Source organism: Rhinolophus ferrumequinum, chromosome 26 (genome assembly GCF_004115265.2).
Source record: "Rhinolophus ferrumequinum isolate MPI-CBG mRhiFer1 chromosome 26, mRhiFer1_v1.p, whole genome shotgun sequence".
NCBI lineage: Eukaryota > Metazoa > Chordata > Mammalia > Chiroptera > Rhinolophidae > Rhinolophus > Rhinolophus ferrumequinum.
In genome coordinates, this window is record NC_046309.1 from 1142234 (window position 1) to 1164080 (window position 21847).

The following is a 21847-nucleotide window of genomic DNA, read 5'->3' on the forward strand; positions in this document are numbered from 1 at the left end:
CATTTGATAAAAAATAACTACTATTTGGCTTCCAAAAGATAAAGCAATGTCAGTGAAGGCAACAGGAACTTATCTTACTGTGTTGTGTTGTCTCTATGCACAAATATGGTTTAGAATTATACAGTAGAGTGTTGTATACAATTAATTATTGTATTATTTTCATCAATTTAGAATGATAGAATTGTTAATTTGGAAAGAATATTAAAGATTATTTAGAGTATGTTAGCTTACTTTATAGAAGTCAGAGAGGTGAAGAAACTTGGACAGACTAATTACTAGCTAGTTAGCAGGAAGTCAGCCCTGGAACCTGCATTTCCTGACGCTCAGGCCCATGGCCAGGCCGCCATCTTTGCCTGCTGACCCTTCCATGCTGGGCTTCCAGGATGGGCTAGTTCCAAACATTCAGCCCCGTCTTCAGACTGGCTGTCAAATACCAGTCCAGGTGTGGACTGTCCTAGCATTTGGAAGGGAAGGGGGGTCCTGTAAATAGGATTACTTTGAAGACTTTTATTCCCAGGGCATTTGGTTCTCTGTTAGGAAGTGACAACCCAGCTGGTGAAGCAGCGAGGCTGTGTCCTTTTGTTCCTTTCCCGTTCTCCATGGAGAAGTGTGCAAGGCCAGCAGGCGCAGGGGGACCCGTCCCCTGCAGTGTCCGCAGATGACAAGGCGGTGTAAGACGACAAGTGCACTGACTGAACTGAGACAATTTCTTCACGGTAACTTCATGTGAGGTTAAAATGTATGCTCTTTCCCCTCCCTTGGCAGCTTGTATACCCAGATCTGAAAAAAATCTCGTGCAAAGCAAGCTGAGCATAGATATAGATGAAGAGATAATTCAGCATGTTTGGCATTTCCATTAATTTACTGGTTTGTTAACTTATCCATCAATTCACCAAATTGTCATTAAGGATTTCCTACGTCCTGATGTCACAGTGCCTAAGTATAGTAGATGCTTAATCAATGGTGGACATTATTATTACGTTAAATGGCCCATCCCTCTGCTGACACGCTGGAACAAGTCAGGCTCCATCCTGCGGTGCTCCCAGTTGGGGGGAGCGCCGCGATCAATCAGGTCATCAGAAAGTGCACTAGGTAACGAGACCACACTTCGCTGGGTCTTGGTTTTGATCCACTCTGGCAACACAATCTCTGTCTTTTAATTGGTGTATTTAGACCGTTCACATTTAAAGTGATTATGGATATAATTGGATTAATATCTATCATGTTTGCCGCTGTTTTCTATTTATTGCTTGTTCTTTGCCCCCCCACCCTTTTTTTCTGCCTTCTTTGGTTGTAGTTGATGGCACATGATCAAAATGTTATATGACCCCATTTTCTCTCTTCTCTTAGCACATCAATCATACTTATTTCTAAATTGTTTTTAGTGGTTACCCTACAGTTTACTTTCAAATAATACTTACCACTTTAGGAGGAGGGCAGGTACCTTGGGAAAAAGTGTTCCCAACCCCTCCGCCCATACACGGCTTAGGACACAGCTGCCACTTGCTGCACCTATCCCTATGCTCTCACCCCCCGTACAATGTTACTGTGATTGCTTAGAGCGCAGAACACTTATGTATTAGATGAAGAATAAGAAAACCATTTTTTCTTTCACGTATTCCTTTTGCTCTGCCTTTCTGTAAGTAGACCTGAGCTCCATCTTCCTTGTGTGAGAAGGGAGGCTGCAGGGTCTGGAGTTAGGGAATCTGCTTCCCCAGGCAGGATACGTCTTTTCCCAGAGGAGTAGGCCTTTGTGATGGCGGATGCTCCAGTCTCTTTCATAAGGTTACCTTCCCCTTCCCCCCACCAGAAACAGAGTGGGGGTTTTCTTGACTTTCCTCCTGAGAATCTGGTGGGGTTCCTGGAGTATAACCCATGAAAGTGTGGGGTGCCCCCTGAGGAATTTCTCATTCTCAAGCTGATTCATAGTAGCCCCCGCAATTCATCAAAACCACCAAAGTTGAAGTGTTCCTACCAGTGATGGCTCCAGCACTTCTGTGCTAGGTAAGCTGGTCTCACTGTGATTCTCTGTTCTTCTGTGTCTCCAGTTTTAGGGGCAGTGGCTTGCCCTGTGACCCCAATTCTCTGACAGCTCCAAGAAGAGTCATTGATTTTCAGTTTGTTTAGCATTTTTCTTGTTGTAAGGACAACTTCTAAGCTCTTCACATATTAGAGTAATGACAATTACCAAGTGGTAAGGAATTGTTTTAAAGTTCCTTATTTTTGTCTATTTTTTTATACATCTTAATAATTTTTCTATTAATACATCTTATAAGCATTTTAAACCAAGAAGTTCTCTTAGGCTATCTCAAATATTACCATTTTCAAATTAATTTTTTTTCAGAAAAAGGTGTTAATATTATTTTTCTACAGAATACTACCATGTCATTCCAGCACTGGGAGTATTGCTGAAGAATGTAATTCTACACAGTAAGGCTTTATGCACAGATGTACATTGTAGTAACACGTGTGGAATGGCTATTGAAATCACCTAAGTCATTCATTACCTTGATCTTTTCTGTAAATTATCTTTTGTCTTCTCTTTTGTGATGTCTTCTTTACCCAACCAGCTCTGTAAACACCTGGAGGACAGGGAGGCTGTGCGAGGTTTCTGTCAATACCCCTGCCCACTGCCACCCCCACAAAACTTGGCACATTGTGTTTTTTTAGTCAACAAAGATTGGTGTGCTGGGCACTGGGCAGTAAAATGGTGAACAAGAAAGAAACAGCCTCTAACCCCATGCATTTAGATGGCATTCTAGGAGACAGGCATTACGTAAAAAACTGTATGGATCATTTTTAATTAAGTTGAGAAGGAAAGTACTGTGAAGGAAAGTACTGTTTACAATATTATACAACACGGAGTGACTTGCACATAGTAGGTCCACAGAATCTTTCACTTTATCCTGAATAAACTATGTCCTGAGGCCTGTTCTTGGAATTTGTATACATGGAATAACAGTATGTACTTTCTTGGATCTGATTTCTTTCCCTCAATTTAATGCATTTGAAACTCATCCCATGATGCATTTAGTAATGTTTAGTATTACTAATAGCTGGTTCCTTTCTGTTGCTGAACAGTTCTCCGTTGCATGAATATACCACAACTTAAAAAAATCATCTTTTGCTTTAATTTCTTACTTATCTAAATGAGTATGAGGCTCTTCTGTTTCCCAAGTACTGAAACAGGAATGCCCCCAAGGGGACCACATGGACACAATCTCGTGGTTAGTTAATAAATCACAATCCTGACTAGCAATCAAAGGTTGGGGTGCGTCTGATTTCAGGGGAGATGTTCACCAAGTTTGGTCTCCCCTATGTGGGAAGATTGTGTCCAGGCAGTCTATCTGAACAAATTCGTAGATTTTATTGTTTTCTTTTTTTTTTTTACTTGTCCAAATGGACATGAATGTCAGCAATTGGTCATAGGTTATTTTTTTCTGAAATTGTTTTGCTCCTGCTTTATGGAAGAACAAATCTATGATGAAAAAGATGTGTGTTAGGCTCTTTATAAAAGATAGGAATAGTGAACCCTGAGCTTCCCTTTGTAAATAATTTAAAGAGACATTTGTGATGATCTGATCACTATTCTCCTTGGGAGGGGAAGTAGAACAGGTTTTTTTTGCATCCCAGAGTTCTGAAAAAAACTGGCGACAGTCATTAACTGGAGCTCTCACCTCTTTAGCCATTTACCTCTTGACTTCAGACTTTCAAAAAAATCTTAGATTTTTTTGTTTCTGTTTTTCATGTTCCTTAATTGTTTTCCCCCTACATTGTGACATTGTGTGTGTGTGTGTGTGTGTGTGTGTGTGTGTTGTAAACTGCTATGAATTGAACTCTAATGAAAAGACTTATGACCCTACTTGGTTAAAACAAGCAAGCAAGCAAAAAAAATAAACAAACAAACACCTTTTCTGTTTTCTAATACACTGCTATTTTAGAATTGCTTCCTTTTATAAGACGTAAGTAGCCGCGTGAAACTTTTGGCAATAACAAGGCTGATCATTATAATTACGAATAGTGATTTCATATTCTTATAGATTACTTAATGATTACATAGAACTTACCATGTCATTAGATGTTTATTCGGCATGTAACTTTTGTTTTTCATCAAAGTGGTGTGATTTACACAGCAAGGATATTTAGCCTATGATTATGAGTCTGTCACCTTGAACTGTGCCTTAGTAACTAGCTACAGTTTCCGATGTAATTAAATCATTGAGCCCCGTCGTACGAGGTGAGTGGGCAGCTAAGTGTGTGCGCATGAGGGCTTGGGTGAAAGGAGTTGGGTTAAAAATCGTGAATTTGCTCACTAATGAAGCATCACCGAGTGGGGTGGTGACTGTGACCCTCTGTCCTGAGACCACTGAGCCTTGACTGGTCACCCCCCCTCCCCCCCCACCCCGTGGTGTGCGTTGAGCTTGTTTGTATCTGCCCACGTGTGAGCCCGTGGGGCATCAGCACTCGGTCCAGGAATGACCTCAGGCGTGGACCTGACCGAGCCAGGGGTGACCCCCTGAGCCTTTCCATTGACTGGTTTAGGAGTGGGAATGTGACCCCCTTGGGCCAGTGATACTTAGGAGGAGTTTGCCGGCTGGAAGGCGAGCCCTTTCTCACTTTCAAAGAGAGTCGTGGGAAATCTCTCTGGTTTCCTGGTATGTTTCCAGAAGGGAAGCATGGGGCCCAGATCACGCCGGCACCCGTCTTCAAACCGCACGGAGACCCGCCCGGAGCTACGGCCACGGTGCTAGCCTAGAGGGAGGGACATCACCAGTCTGTGACGTTGTCATTGAAGCACCGGGTTAATCTTTGCAGCCCAGGTGGCTCTGGACATCTTCCTGTTGCAGGTTGAATTGTGTGTCAACCGGAATTTTGTGTGACACCCCCCTTGCACACAGCCCTCGTCCTCAACTTCTGATGGCAGAAACCTAGTTCTGTTCTTAGGCCGACATTGGCCCCACTTACCACTGTGTGATTTCTGGCCAGTTCTGCATGAAATTGAACTATGAATGGAAAGAGATTCGACACCACCAGCACTACAAATCAAATGACCGTTTGAAGGACACCTCCAAAGAGACATTTACAATAAATTGCGACAAGCGGCCCAAAGTAGGACAAGTGTGTAGGTGTGTGTGTCCGCATGTGGGATCACTCATGTTAGCAGCTATTGTGAATGAGGCTCTTTTATCTCGTTATTTATCAAAATTTTCTGATTAAAAACGTAAATAATGTAGTTGGACCAAAAGCATTATAAATATCCGAATTTTCCCCAGGAAATTCCTTTCGTATCTTCAAGGATCTATTACATTATCTGTTAAAGTATTGATATTATCTACCAGTTTGGTGTGTTGGTGAACTTTATTTTTTATTAAGCAAATTTGATTCTTTTTACATTTTTCATATATCTTCATTTTAAATCTTGGTTCAACTAGTGATTTCATTGATGTGTATATTTTCTGGTCAGTCTAATTGATGACAGTGAGCAAAAACTGACTCCCCACCCATCTACTGGTCTGTAATTACAGTTAGTTTATCTTTCCAAATTGAAGAAAACATTATTGTGGCCCATCTGTTTGACTGGGTATATTCTTGTGATTATAATATCGCTTCACAGATTAATTTACAAAACATGCCATTTGTTTTCTTTTAATTAATAGCCTGTCATAGTACAAAGTTCAGTGGTGTAACCTAAAGGTCAGGACCTACCACTTATGAACTATTAATTACCTATTCACTCATTTACACGCATGACCTGTTGATCCATAGGCTTGGCTGAGAATAAAGACCTAAATGAACCTAAAAGAGCCTAAAAAATATTTTACATAACTTTCCAAACATTTCCAGGAAAAGTTGATACTTGCATGAAAAAGAGAGGAGAAAAAAGTTCATTAATTTCCAAGGTGTTTTACTGCCTCTCCCCACAGGACAGGCAGGTAATCATTTGAATAGTGTCATCCCTTTCTTAATCATTCCCCCACCAACACTGGTGAGGTGACATGAGTGACTCTTCTTTTTTGTTCTTAGGGAAGGAGGGGGCATCAGAAATGATTTCTCAGATCTTTGGAAAGTGTGATCCCAGCATAAATTGTAACTGGGCTTCATTTAGAAAGTGCTGCATTACCTCATCGTTCAGTTTAACTATGGATTTCCCATAAATCTTCCTGTGGCCAAACGTGATAAACTGCTCAGCACATCACAGAACAAGGCGGTGCTTATTAGCACTTGAGAAGTTATTGATTGCTTGTCTTGATTAATCTTTTATGGGTCTCCGTAGTATTAATTCCAGAGAAGAGACCCATGGTTCTGCCACAGCAGAGCTCATTCATGGTTTCCACTTCAATTACAAGGTTTTTGATGCCCACAGCTATTAGTTTCATTATGACTTTTCTAGCACAGATTTTTTTTTTGTCTTTATGAACAATGAACATTTTAAAATTAATTTTCAAGATGTGCCAATGAGAAGAAAAGTGTGGCCAAAAAGTGTGTTTTATACTTAAGGGTAAAAATGAATTTTAATTTATGTTTTAAAATAAGTTTTTATGCAAATATATATATGACTATATATGACTGTGTGTGTGTGTGTGTGTGTATGGTGTGTGTGTGTGTGTGTGTGTGTGTGTGTGTGACAGGGTTGTTTTTAACCAGTGAAATCAGGAGTTTTTTAAATGAATAATTTGTAGTACTTTGATGCTGACTTTTTTTTGGTGGTGTGGAAATTCCTTTTATAAAATTTTTGTTATTTTTTTATTAGGTTGGTACAAGAGTAATTGCGGTTTAAAAGGTTAAAAATAATTTCAAAAACTGCAATTACTTTTGCACCAACCGAATAATTTTCCAATTACTATTGCCATGCAATATTGTATTAGTTTCAGGTGTACAGTATAGTATTCGGGCATTTACATACCTCATGAAGTGATCCCCCGGCACCATCATGCTGACTTTCGCTGCTGATTGTGCTTGAACGTTTTCTAAACTAGAACTATAGTATATTGTGGGATTATAAGGACATTTACCTGTCTTTACAAGTGGCCTCGAATGGAGCAGGGAACATTGTAGGGCTGCTGGCCCAGGGGTGTGGGGTGAGGGGTGCAGGGACAGCCCCCTGGTTTGGGGCAGGGACAACTTGGGGACATGGTCTTGAAGCTACATCTGCACAGCACATGATTTAAGATATGGGGCAGGGGGCCAGCTGGTGCCCCCATATTTCTGTTTCACCATTGCCTTAGGAATGGATGGCTGACCTCACAGGAGGTAGGCAGGGTTCTGGCCCGAGATGCTAACCAGTCAACCCGGGTCCAGCACTTCATTGCTCAGAGCAAAGTGTTTTCCAAGCAAATCGCTCGTGGGTGGGGCCACACTTTAGGCTCCTGTCAATTACCTGAGACCAAGTCTGCACGTCCCCGCACTCAGCACATGTTTATTTGATTCAACGGAACCAACATCAGAGTCAGTGAGTTAATTAGCTCACCTTTGGCAGGAGTCCCTCTGGGTGGAGGTTAATGCAGATGGAAGGACCAGAAGGACACTTACGGGGAAGAAGGCAGAGCAGTTCTCACGGGAGTTGAACACATGCCAGGGTCACCTGGGCAGGCTCTAATCACAGTCTGGGATTGAAGATGTGAAGGGTGATGTGATTTAATGACAACAAAGTCACGTGTAGCGTGTCCTTGGCATGAGGGTCAGAATTCTGTTTGTGACTCTTGTTTGCAGCTGCCAGTAAACCACATTTGCTCATGAAGGGTCGTTGTGAAGGGGATTTCTAGGGAGTCATGTTTGCTGATGAATGTGTTATGTCACGGGTCTGAAATACCTTCTGTCTCTGTGGTGTCTTTTACCCGTGATGAAAATATGGCAGGATGAAAAATATATGTCCCTTATCCCGAGGAACAAGCCAGCAGGCGCAAAATAATTGATCTTAGGTTGGCAAAGCAAGGCATGTGTCGATTCACAAGTCAGTTATAAAGATGTGCGCTTATGTCTGCAGCTCAGGTCGGTTTTGTTGGTCTAGGTAAGGTTATGTGTTCTAGGACTGAGACGTCATGTTTAATTAACTGAGAGTTAACTTTTATCTGAAATCAGAGAGATCTGGATTTGAACCAGTTCCATCATTTACCAGCTTTTTGAACTCGTCCGTCTCTTGTTCATTATTCTAATCCATGCCTCAGAGGGTTCTTGCAAGGATAAGTTGGCTGAAATGTGCCATAACACACAGGAGATGCCCAAAAAACGGTAGCTGTTATTTACTGACCTGAAGTGTCAGTGAAAGTTTTGGTATGATACAACAGAAGTAAGGAATCCTTCAATAATGACTGCTGTTGGATTGGCTAATATCTGTGTGCCAGGAATTGGGGCAACGAACATACAAAAGTTCCCACACGCTGGGAGCCCATGATGTATAGGTAAATGGTTCCCTGAATGGTGAGTTCCAGACTAACTCCCTTTCTTCGGGATTAAAGGTGTGGACTGTGAAGCTGAGGGACGAGTCCAGGACTGTCAAGGAGAAGGTCAGGGCTCTGAACTTTATGTTCTCAGACTTCGTATCTCTTTCTGATAGAGGGATGCAGATGACATAGGTGAGGGCTGGTGTTTCAATGTGCGTGACGTTGAGATTTGGGGGGCGGGGTGGAGGCCCTCCACACAGCGGAAGCGGCAGCAGAGGAGCGCAGAGGTAGATTTCAGGATGTGTCTGGGACAATGGGTAGGTTTGAAAATTAAGAAGTAAATTCAAGTCGGTGAAGAACTGGCTCAGCTGATTAACTGGGAAAAGATGCTAAACGACTATTGTGTCAATATCTTGACTGGTGTCAACAGCACATTCAGGGGTCAGTCAGAAGCTGTCAGGTGACATTGCTGGAGTCACACCTAACAGAGCAGGTGTCCTGCAGTCTAGGCTGACAGATAGGTGTGGCTGGTCTGGAGGGTTCAGGTAGAGGAGGCTCCCTCCCAACCTCTCCCTTCCTCCCTCCTTTTTTCCTTTTTTTTTCCTTTCCGTAGAGGAGGAAAACTTTTTAAAAATTAGTTTCAGGTGTACAAAACAATGTACTAGACATTTTCCTCGACTCTCTTAGGGTCCCTGGCTGGGTCTGCAAACGTTTTACTTGGCGCAGGAGCCGTTATAAGACCGGAAGAGGGGCCTAAACCTGAGAGTTCTTTTGCTAGGTTTTGGGGAGGGTGGGCGGGTGTGGGGATGCATGATGGGACTGGGGGGGTGAGTGCAGTGAGGTGAAGCCTTGGGTTCTTCCTGGTGCCCCTCCGTATAGGAGATGAAGGCACCCCTTCCCTCCGGCATGGGGAGGGCAGCTCTGCCACGAGGGGCCTTCTGACCTGCTCCAGGGAGAGCCGGGAGGTCAGACACCCCTCTGCTTCTGGCGTCTTCTCAGACTCCTCAGCCTGAGACAGTCACTGTGTCAAGGCGTCACACTGCAGGGTCACGTGTCCTGAACCCCACCACTTCCTTCCTTCCATAAGCACAGACTCAGTGCCAACTACGTACCAGACGACACTGTTTAGCTTCCCATACAGCTTACACTCTAGGAGAAGACAGACAGATACGTATTTATATATATTTGTAGTGACAAGTGCAGTGCAGTAAACATGCCAAAGAGAGAGACCAGGACCTACTTCCACTGGCCACTCAGAAGATCTTTCTAAAGAGGTGACTTTAAGCTGACATCTAATGACAGCAGCCATCAGGGAAGTCACTCTCTCTTCCACGTAAAGGTTACTTCCTGCCTCTAAGCGCAGCATCTCATTCTGGTCTCCACCATTTTGTTCCTGCTGTTTCGCTTCTAGCATCTTCTCTCTTTCTATGTACGGACTTCCTAACTGCCACCTATAGGAACATGGCTTGTAGGATCAACGCCCAAACCAGCATCTTGAAAAGGTTATGTGTATTCTAGCTTCTCTTAGTAGCCATTTATGGTTTGGATATTATCATTGTATCCCAACCATTCTTGAATCCACTTAGGTTTTCCGCTTCCATTGCCCCTGTGAGGTAATGAGTTTAATCGGTGCGCTGCCTGTTAGGCTTATGGATCTCATTGCAGGGAGGTGGTGCTGACGGTGGGCCACGTGGGGTTAAGATACTGAGGGAGAAGGAGGGAAGGAAAGAGCAGATGCAGAGAATGAGCACGGTCTTGGGGGATGCACACCTCCCTTCGCCAAAGCACTGATGTCTGCGTGTAGTACAAACTCTGGGACAAACAGTGTGTTTGACCAGCCTCTCCAGTTCCTTCTTCCCAGTTCTGATCAAGCATCCGGAAAGCCCGTTGGAAGTGCTGTGTTCACAGTGAGTCTCCCATGATTCATTGAGTGAAGAGCAAAATCATTGCTATTTGATTATTTCCTCCCGTCGAATCGTGGCAGAGTCCTTGCACGTCATCCTCACGGTGTATGTAGAAAGGACGGTTAAGGTATGTGTAAGCTCGTGATTGCAGTGGGATACGAAAAAGAAATCTCTCATCTTTAATAGATGTTAGTGTAAAGCATTAGTTCGAAATGTATTATTTTCCTGAATGCTTTAGAGGAAATGTAGGGAAAACTACCAAAATAGATAAATTTGGGGGTATTTACTTACCGTTGAACCAGCCTTCTTTCTGAGACCTTGACTGTCCACATGCTTTGGATAAAAGACATGTGTGTGGCCTGACCACCTGTGGCCTCCGTGGATTGGACCAGGGGAGACACTGACCTGGGGCTCAGACAGTCAGATTCTCTGACAGATTTGAAATTGGAGCCCCCTCCCTCGAATTAGTTGTTGTCTCCTTCTGTCTGGAAGTGTAGGACGGTCTCGTGAGCTGTAGGACAGCTGAGAAAGGAGGTCAAAGAAAGCAAGGAGAGGGAAAAGAGTGGGAGGGGCCAGGGATCGGAACAGTGTGGGACTCCCACTGTCCTGTCTGGCAGGGTCCGACTCTGTGTGAGCAAAAGTGAAAACTGTGCCTTTCACACGAGAGAGAAACCTGTCATTTGAATGGAGAATGCTCTTTTCATAGGAAAGAACGTGTGCTAGAGTAGCAGAGTGGGGTTACCTGTGAATGCATTAAATAGTTTTCACCTGAAAGGCCACCTCACAATCCCCACAGGCTTTGGTTGGCTTTAATGTTTTCCTGTCTTCTAATGGACAGTAATTGAAATGGATTTATTATCTAAATTATTCCTTAGTTCAGGATATCACTTAGAAAATGGGATCATAAAATGAGATCTTCACATTCCAAAAGCAATCTGCAGAAGCACGTGAGTATTAAGGCAAGAGTCCTCCAGCCTGACTTTCCCACATGGAATACAAAGCAGCCTTTCAAATTTGGAAAATTTATTGTATTGTAAATTGGATTTAATGTCTTTCTTTACCTAATTTAGAAAAATTGTCAGGAGAAACTATGTCTGATTTTACATGCGATTTCCTCAGACTTGGGTACTTCTACAAATGAACAGATCTCTGAGAACATTGTCCCACATGACTAGGCCCTGGAATTTTCCTTCCCTTTAAGCATCACAGTTGTAATCTCTCTTCTTTTTCCTTCATGCCTGCAGAGCCCACCGATGCCTGGAGTTCGTCCCAACTCTCCTTTCCCACGTCCCCTCACGCACCTGCTTCGTGCAAGGCTCGGGGGTCATTAGGACAGCTCACCCCTTCCTCCCCCCGCAGACCCCTGGGCACGAAGCTTCTTCAGCCCTCACACCACCCTCTTTCCCACGCGTCGTTCCTAGGACTGTGAGAAATCCCCAAGACCCACTACTTCTCTGAGACACAAGTTATTCAGTCAATGTTAGATCAATGCCTCCAGGCAGGTACTTGGTATGTCGGAAGTCCTACATATTTGAACATATTTGAAAAGTTAAAATATGGAGTCGCTCATTTCTAGGAGCCTGCCATATATGGGAAGGCAGATAGGACAAATGTCATCACAAAATAATTGTTGTAGATGAGATAGGGACCAAGAGCAGTGGGGACCCTGAGGAGGTCTTCCCGGTGGCCCTGGGGGAGTAGGGTGGCTGGGAGGCTGTGGCAAAAAGGAAGCAATGTCACCTGCAAGCTGGAGAGCTTCTGAGGCGCGGGGGTGGGGGTACAAGGAGTTGAGAATTGCTGAAAACTGTAGTGTAAGAAAGATGGGGCCTGAGGCTGGGGGCTGGGCGGGGCCGGTCGATTAGACCTTCCAACCCCGTAAAGAAGTAGAGATTTGACCCTGGAGAGCTGTAGAAATTCACCCGTTTCATCGCCACGTGTCAGCCTTAAGCAGGTGGCCAAGGAAAGTTAGGGGGCTGTCTCTCAAGACACCTTGCGAGGTGGCATCATGATTTCTTGGGGTTCAGGATATAACCTTAGAATGTTGCAAGTCTCAGGGTCAAATTTACCCTGAATAAATTCATGAGACACATGCATTAACTTATAATGCAGAGCGGCAGTCGGAGGCCTAAGAACGAGAAGCGTCTATGCAGACAGCACACTTCCTCCCTGTAAGCAGACCCACCGAACCGTAATCAGAGGGTGGTGAGCAGATCCCAAAGGGAAGAGGGTGAGGCCTGTCTTCAGGATTCACATGCACCCACCAGGGGACACCGGTGGTCCATCTCCTATAACCCAGCACCTGACTCACCTTAGGGGAACCTTTACCAAGAGGTCTGGGCTCCTCCAACCGTTCTCTGCCCTGGACCGTGCTGGGTGGGGCTGAGCCAAAATGCGTCTGTCAACATTTACATGGATGTCATGGCCAACCAAACATGTGGATGCCCGCATTTTTCCTTTAGACCCGTCAGCACGTTCTACAAGGTTGTAGTCAAACTTGCTTAGCGTGGGAGGGACTCTCCTCCCCTCAGGTGACATCAGTCCTTAAGAAGGCTATAATCTGGGTATTACTATAGACCAAATGGAAAAGGACAGTGGCACTAATTCCCTTACTCTAAAGCACAACTTTCCTAGGACGGACAGCTGTGAGCGGTCAGGTGAGGCCTCATGCTGGGCTTCACTCTCAGTGGGTTGTAGTTCTTAACGGGAACGCATGTCGGGCCCAAAGCGAGTCACTTGGGCGCTGGCGGGGTGCAGACCCTGCCTGCAGGGCGCGCTCGCACCCACACACCTTGCTCCGTCCGCTAGGAGCCCACCTGTCTCTGACCCGATCATCTGCCCCTGCACATAGATGGAAATGGTTGTCACTTTCAGATGGTTCTCTTCTTCAGGGAAGAAAAAAATCACATTTTATAGGAAACCTCCTAATATGCCGGCTGGTACCTGCTTAACTTTATTCCCAAGTTTAGATGATCATACAGAACTTTAATGATCCATGAAGTAGTTGTTATAAACTGTACTGGAAAGTTCTGGAATGCCATTATGAAAAAATCATTATGCCTGCATGTTTTCCCTTCTTCTGTGCTCTTGAGAATTTCTTTCTCTTTTTTACATTGACTTTCACATTATTTAATGCCTTCTGCCGCCTAAGCATGCGTCTTCACCATCTGTGACATCACAAGTCATTCAGCAGGCGACGGGCCAGCCTCAGTGAGCTCAAATTGTGAGGGAATGCCAGCGCTTCCGGGTCTGAATCACCAGGTGTTTCATCAGTGTGGCCACAACAGAAGGCACAGGGACAGGCTGGGGCACGTGGGCCAAAGCGAACATGTTTACAGCACCAGTGTCTGTAAGGAGTTGGTGTTGGGAAGGCAGGCGCGCAAGCACACTCATGCCTGTCTTAAATCTGTAACTAAAACTGTGGATTAAAAATTATGTATGCTCATTATGAACAAGTTCAGATAGCAGAGACAGCTTTAAAGACAAAAGGGGAAATCACTCAGGTCTTACTATCCATTAATAATCATAATTAGCATTTTGAAAATCCTTCCAGATTTTTTTTTGGCCATGAAAACATACAAAGGCACTCTCAAAATGAAGGATTTATACCAGGTATACTATTTTATAACCGTTTTCTTCATATTTTGAACACATTTCTAATTCAATAAAGACAGATCCGTATCATCATTACTGATGTCCACCACCAACCATTCTAGTGTCTCATGTTATCTAATTTATTTTTCTATTTTATTTAAAAAAAGTCTTAAATTTTTACTATTTTTATTTTTCAATTACAGTTAACATACAGTATTACATTAGTTTTAGATGTACACATAGTAATCTAATTGATTTAACTATATTGTTTTAGTATTAATTAATTTAATTATGTTGCTCGTCATGCAGTTTGTTTCCGGTTTTGGAATTTGCAGATAATAGCAACTCTGTGATGGATACTCTTGAATGCTCATGCTTGTCCAGTTCTAGGGTTCGTAGTACTCGACGTCATGTAGAACGTCCAAAATTGTCGGACTAGTGAGAAGTACAGTCACTGTCAAAGGTTATACAAGTTTAAAAATTTGGCATATATTGTTCAATTGCCCTCCTTAAAGCTTGTCTCAATATGCACCTCTTCTAACAACATACAAGGATGCCCCATTCTTCAAACATGGTGTTTGCTGAGGGTCCCCCAGTATTTATCTTGCTTGGACTCTGCAGAGCTTAACTCTCTGGCTTGATGTTTTTCATTAGTTTTAGGAAGTTTTGAGTCATCATCTCTTCAAATGGTGCTATTCCTGTGTTCTCGCTTTCTCTTCTTTTTGAAACTCCACTTACATGTATGTTGGGTCTTTCCTCCCAGGTCCCACAGGTCTCCCCTGCTCTTTTTGTGATCTGTCTCTATTTTCTTTCTGTGCTTTAGTTTGGATAATTTCTGGCTTCCAGTTTATGAATCCTTTCTTCTATTGAGTATCATCTGTTAAGCCCCTCTTTGGAGTTCTTAATTTCAATTACTGTATTTTTCAGTTCTAAAATTTCCAATTGGATGTTTATAATAGATTTCAATTTTCTGATGAGATTATCCTTTTTTCATTGTTTTCTATATCATTTCCTGGAACACACTCATAACTATTTCAAGTTCCTTATCTGATAATTTTAGTACTTGCATCAAATGTGAGTCTGTTTCTATTGGCTTGTTTTCCCTTGATTTTTGGTCAAATGGCTCTGTTGCATTACAAACAAAGCATTTTAGTTCCCTGAATGCTGCATGTTGTATATGAATAATTGTAAAATCTCTGATGTTATCTTCTCCTAGAGAGGGCTTACACTTTCTTTGCTGGGAAATCAAGTGGGTGTGATGGCCTTTGTCTGGTTGTGGGCTGAGTTGACTCGATGCTCAGCTGTGAGTCTCTTGTTGGCCCCTTCTCCCAGGTGTATCACCTGAAAACCTGCGGTGATCACCTGGGCCCCCTTCACTGCTGTCTCCACCTCTAATCCCTGATTTTTTAGCAATTGGCTGAACATTCATTATGCAGCCTGCTTCTTTTTGACTTCGTGCTTCCTGCCCTTGCAGCCTCATGATCTAGTTAATGTCTGGAGGGAAAAACTGGAAGACTACAAGGGTCCATCTTATTCCTTCCCTTCTCACTAGGACCCCAGCCCCCTGCGTCTCTAGTTTTTATTTCTCCACACATGTGCCAAAACCTTGGCATGTTTCTCTGACTGTTACTGGCCTTCAGACTCGCCCCTTGTCAGAGCCCACAGCCTTGCTCTGTGCCCAAGTTAGCGACGCCTCGGCAGGTGCAGTCGCCTCTCCATGTGATTCCCCGTCTTCCTGACCTTGGTCCTGAAGTCCTTTTGCCTCAGTGGCTCTCCAGTGCTTTCAAACACAACTTTTTGGATCCCTCCCCCCCCAATTTTTTCTATTTATTCTTAGCAGGCACAGTGGTTTGCCATAAGCTGCTTCACCATAGGGAAGCCTGGAAGGGAAGCCTGCTGTAGGTTTTTTTATTATCTCTTTTGGGGGAAAGGGGAAAATCAAATTAAGAAAGTTCCTTTCCGTTTTTTATATTTTTTAAACACATGAATGGTGGTTAATTTTATAAAGTGATTTTTCTGAATCAATTGAGGCAATCATATGGCTTTTCTTCTTTAATCTCATAAGCTAATTTGGTAGATTACCTGATTAAATATTCTGATGCTGAATCACTGCATTCTTAAGCTAAATCCCACTCTGTTGTGATAATTTATTTGTGTACACTGCTGATTGGCTAATATTTTATTTGGAATTTTTGCATTATGATGAAAAGGAGAAATGGCATATGGCTGCTCTTCTTGTTCTCTGGGTTCATTATTAATGTTTTGGGGGCTGTTTTAAATGGCCAAATGCCAACTTTGATTTTTCGCTGTGCAAGCCCTTTCTGCTCTGTCACCTCAGAGAGGCTGAGTCACTGTTGGCACATTTCCTAATCTTACTTCCAGCAAGCCTCTGGCTTCAGTCCTGCTCTCAGCTTTACACTTGAGCGTCATCAGCCTTGGCTTATAGAGCTATGGAGCTAGTTTTGAGTATGATCATGTCTTTTTTTTGTTGTTGCTGTGGATTTTTGCTTGGTAGATCTTTATTAAATTAAATTTATTGGGGTGATATTGGTTAATAACATGTAAGTTTCAGGTATACAGTTCTATAACACATCACCTTTGTATTGCATTGTGTGCTCACCATCCAGAGTCAGTTCTCCTTCCATCACCATATATTTGACCCCATTTACCCTCTTCGTCCTCCCCTCATGTCTCTTCTCTGGTAACTACCATACTGTTGTCTGTGTCTGTGAGTTTGTTTTATTTTGTTGGTTCATTTGTTGCTTTCTGTTTTATATCCCACATATGAGTGAAATCATGTGGTGCTTGTCCTTTTCCGTGTGATTTACTTCACTTAGGGTGATACTCTTAAGATCCATCCATGTCGTTGCAAATGGCAGTGTTTCATCCTTTTTTAATGGCAGAGTAGTATTCCATTGTATATGGAGGGTGCCAAAAAATGTATGCACATTTTAAGAAAGGAAAACTGTATTAAAATTGTAATACTCAATATATACCGATAACAAAAGATGAATACAAGTCACATTTCACTTCTGCAATTACAAGAGGTGCTCAAAGTGGTTACCATCAGTGTCCAGACACTTGTGATTATGGTGAACTGCTGCTTGAGCAACATTGACCAAAGTGTCCACTTGTATACATTTCTTTGGCACCCTCTCTATGTACCACATCTTTTTTATCCAATCATCTGTCAAAGGACATTTTAGTTCTTTCCATGTCTTGGCCACCATGAACAATGCTGCAGTGAACATAGGGGGACATGCATCTTTACAGATAAATGTTTTCAGATTTTTGGGGTAGGTCTTATCCATCGCGATAAGTGTTTGGGTCTGACAGCGTTCTTCAAACACGGACTCTGTTATGATGTCTTGACTAGACACCTTCAGAGGATATTTACTTATGGCTACATGTTGTCAACTTTTCATTTGGAAAAATTGCACATGCAAAGAGAAATTTAAAAACGGGTGTAAGGGACACTCAGCTGCCTTCTGTAGATTAGTCCCTTGTCAGCACTTTGCCACATTTGCTCCGTGTGCATGCAGTCGTCCCCCCTTATCTGCGGTTTTGCTTTTTGAGGTTTCAATTACCCACGATAAACCCCGCTCTGAAAATATTAAATAGGAAATCCCTGGAATAAACAATTCATTGTTTTGAAACCATTCTGAGGAACGTGATAAAATCTCGTGCCGTCCAGCTCCATCCCTCCTGGGATGTGAATCATCTCTTTGTCCAGCGTTTCCTGGCCCGTTAGTCACTTAGTAGCTGCCTTGGTTATTAGATCAGCTGTCGTGGTATCACACAGTGCTGTGTTCACGTCACTCTGATAGTAGCCTCACGCTGTGTCACGACGGCTGCATCATTCGTCTCATTTCATCTTGTCACGTAGGCCCTATATCACCTCATTCATCACTACAGGAAGGGTGAGTGCAGGACAATAGTATATTTTAGGAGAGAGAGAGACCACATGCACATAACTTTTATTATAGTATATTGTTAAAATTGTCCTACATTATTGTTAGTTATTGGTGTTAAGCTCTTACTGTGCCTAACGTAGAAATTAAACTTCATTGTAGGTAGGCATGTATATGTAGGGTTTGGTAGTAGCTGAGATTTCGGGCATCCCCTGGGGGTCTTGGAACATATCCCCTGTGGAGAAGGGGGGACAACTGTATACAATTTCTTTGCTGAAATAGTTGAAGGTAAATTTCAGGTTTTATGTCACCCCACTCCCGAATACTTCAGCGTCCATCTCCAAGGGGCCTTTGAGAGCCTCGAAATGGACCAGACTGTGAGGGATCACAGGTATCGTTTTGTAGTCCCCCCTGCACTCCTTTATCGTTAGTATGGATAATGGTTCTAACTGCTCACAGGACGGCAATTACAGCAGAGGGGTGTGCCCCAGATTGTAGTGACGTCAACGCGCCCATTGGCTCCTGCACCGGATTCTCGTTCACCACAGACGAGCGCCATGTTTCTCACTTTCCTCCGCCGGAGACCCTGTGTGTATTTTATTTAGTTTTTCCTTTTCAGCCAACACTTAAATACATATTTCAAATTGTTAAAATGTTTTAATAATGTTATTTTCTCAGGTCCATTCTCTGGCATTAGGCCACTCATGGAATGTGTTGGGTATAGAATAACTCAAGCATGTAATTCACAAAAATATGCTTGGATAAAAATGCCATAGTGTTGGGAAAGAAAAGATTACTTTAGTCCCAACAAATTAAAAATACTTTTACATCCAGGTAGTTGACTACTCTAGTCTCAAGTTTCTCATATTTAGGTTTTTATTTTAAAGTCCTTTATAAAAGGGGAGTTTTAAATTTTTTGATTCAGGTCACCAATCTATCTGATTATTCATTGGCATTTTGAATCCGTGTTTCGGAAGAGTAGTTGGATGAGACTTGTATTTATGTTGTGTGTATTTTCTAGCGTTCTGTATAATGAAAAGGAAACGGCTGACTATTTACCACACATGTGCCCACACTTCAGGGCCGTGCGTGTACGTGGACCTGAGTTCAAGGGTGCTGGGAAGTTGTCGAACCGGGTCCGTGATTCTGGCACAACCCCAGGTCTTGTTTGGACGTCGTCAAAACAAATAGTTGTTAAATTAAATTAGTGGCTTCTAGTAGCTGTGTTGGAATGTTCACTGTGCCAGGGAGAATGGAAATGTAGGCCAGAGGGCTGCCTTTTGCGTCACGTTTCCTCTTGTGTGTTAGTGTGACAGATGGCGTTTTTGCCCTATGTCTTCTCTCTCATACATGGCTTGTCATGTGAATTTGCAGTCCCCCTTCTACCCCCCACAAAAACGTGCCGAACCTCTTGGCCCTTGACTTTGGGTTCAGACATGGGACTTTCTTTGGTCGGCAGACCTTGGCAGGCGTGATGGTGGGCAGTTACAATCCAGCACCCACAGGCCTGTGTGTTTCGCTCACTCTCTTGTACTTCTTGTGCTGGCAGCTTGACCAGGATGGCCCGCAATTCCCAGGAAGGGATGCAGGGAGCAGAGCTGAGCTGCTCTAGCTGGACCCAGCCTGTGTCAGCTGACCCTTAGCTGACCTTCAGATGGATGAGCCAAATCCACGCTTGTTTTCTGCTGCTGAAGTTTCTGGTTGTTTTGCAGCATTATCGCACCTGTAGGTAACCGTTACAGTTGTCAGTGGTCAAGGAAAATGTCTTTGTCCAAGTTTCACGTGACACAAGTGTGATACTTAACAATGATGTGTCCTTTCTAGTTTTTGACAGTGTTTGTAATAAAAATAATCCCAGAACTATAAATATGAAAGTGTTCCTACAGTTGGCTTCAGACTTAAGGCCTTTTATAGACGAGGAAACAGCTCAATGAGTTAATAACAGTCAGGGCTGGGGCTGGGACCTGGCTTCTGGGCTTTCGGTTCAGTGCTCTTTCTTTTACCTCCAGAAATTCTTATATAATTAAAAAAGCCACAAGATCCCACATTGTGTGCTGTCTATGTGAAGTGAAAAGTTAGAAACAACCTTCCGTGCTGGGGCTGAGCGTCATCCTGAGGCCCCTGAGAGTTTTAGAGCAGTTCTAGTGTTTAAATGGCACCAAACTGGCTGTGTTCATGCAGCAGGCCCCAGGCCGTGTGAGAGGTGGACGTCTGCTGTAACTCATGTGCTCACAAGCACAAGATGTCACTCTCGTGCCTTCTGTGCAGATAGCACTCTTGTTGAAAATTTAATGCCTTTAATGGTTTGCCTTTTTAGCCCAGAGTGAACTAATCAGACAGCCTGTACTGAGACATAAATCATAGAGTATTCCTGGGGAACCTCAGGTGAAATAAATCAAGATTCTTTTCTCAATCAGCTCTTCAATCATTCTTTTTAGTCACATAGAAAATATGGTCCATGCTGTATTTACAGTTTGATGGTAAGGAGATGTTTAACATCAATGTAAGAGATTAAAAATGACAAGTTATATGGTGAAGAGTGTGAAAAGGTGTTTACACTGACATGTAATATCTAGGTTGATCTACAACTCAATAATAGATACCATCAATCTTCCAGCAGGCCCCTGAGATGTGTGTCAGAGAAGTTAACATGGCGGTCACCCCGTTCCAGTGGCACATGTATGTCTCGTGTGTAGGAAGATGACATTATCGACCCAGCCCTGGAGGGGTGTGCGCATGAGCTGCCTCTGCTCTCCTTGTCCGGGGTCAGCTGCGCTCCACGTTTAGTACTCCTGGGTTTTGTGTGTGTCATGTCTGATACCCATTCACCCACTTGGTCTCTACTTTCAGAGAATTAAAACATATTTTCCTGATTTATGTGAGGAATAAACCCAAGTGATAAATAAACCCAAGAAAACAATAATTTTCTTCCACTTCTGGCCCCAAACACATTGCAATTCTTGGAAGAGAATTGTGAATAGCAGATGTTTTTCGATTTTATTTTAAAAATGAAACTTTCATATCTTCTATAAAACATTCTGTGTAAAATCTTGACAGGCCACCAAGATTATTAAAATTATATGGAAAGTGAAAAGTGAATTTGTCCTGAGTGAAAGCCTGAAGAGCTCACTTACAGCTTTATGCTTTAGACGTGTAGGTGCTGTCCTTTCCTCCATTTCTCTTCCAAACAAAACAAAAACAAAACATCCGTGAAACAAAATCAACATTTATCTTACTTGTCTCACACACACACACACACACTGACACACTCATACAAACACACACACACACACTCACGCACCTCAATATATTCACTGATTTTCAACTATGTTATAAGTTAATGCTTTTCAAATTGGGATGAATAATGGGTTGATACCAGTGCATTCATACTCTTTTAAACGCAGTTACACCTGGTACTGACAGGAAGTATTTATGAGACAATTACCCAGGTTAGTAGTGGGATCCCAGGTTATCAATATGTTTGTACAGTTTTGTTTATATTCAGTAAGTATTTATTGAATGCCTATCATAGTTACAGCAAATGGTAGCCTTTATGTAGAATATACAAGAAGTGTAAGCCATAGCTACTGAACATTTTACTCTATTTGGAAAGAGAATAGATACATATTATGCTAATTAAATCATGTTATAATCAGCTGAACTGGCTTAACCCCATCTACAAAACAAAAATATTTGACCATAGGAAAATAATGACTATAAAAAAAGAAACAATTTTGGCCCAAAGCATGTTATTTTTAAAACTCAATTTCAGAATAGTACATAATAGAAAGATTTCTTTATAGGCAGGATAATTATTTTCACGTTATATTATTTTTACCTTTTCCAGACTCTCTTCCACTGAAGAATTTTATTTAAGATGACTAGAGTGGGTGAAGCCACTGTAACACCAGGAGCTGGCTTTTTGCATTCATCTCTCTGGCCTCCCTTTATGTGAGGGGGAGTAGGGTCTGCCCAACACCCTTTCTGGCCTGCTAGCACCCCCTTAGGAGGCGGTACCATCCAGGCTTCTGACTTTCTGCTTCTCATAGCTACTGTGCAA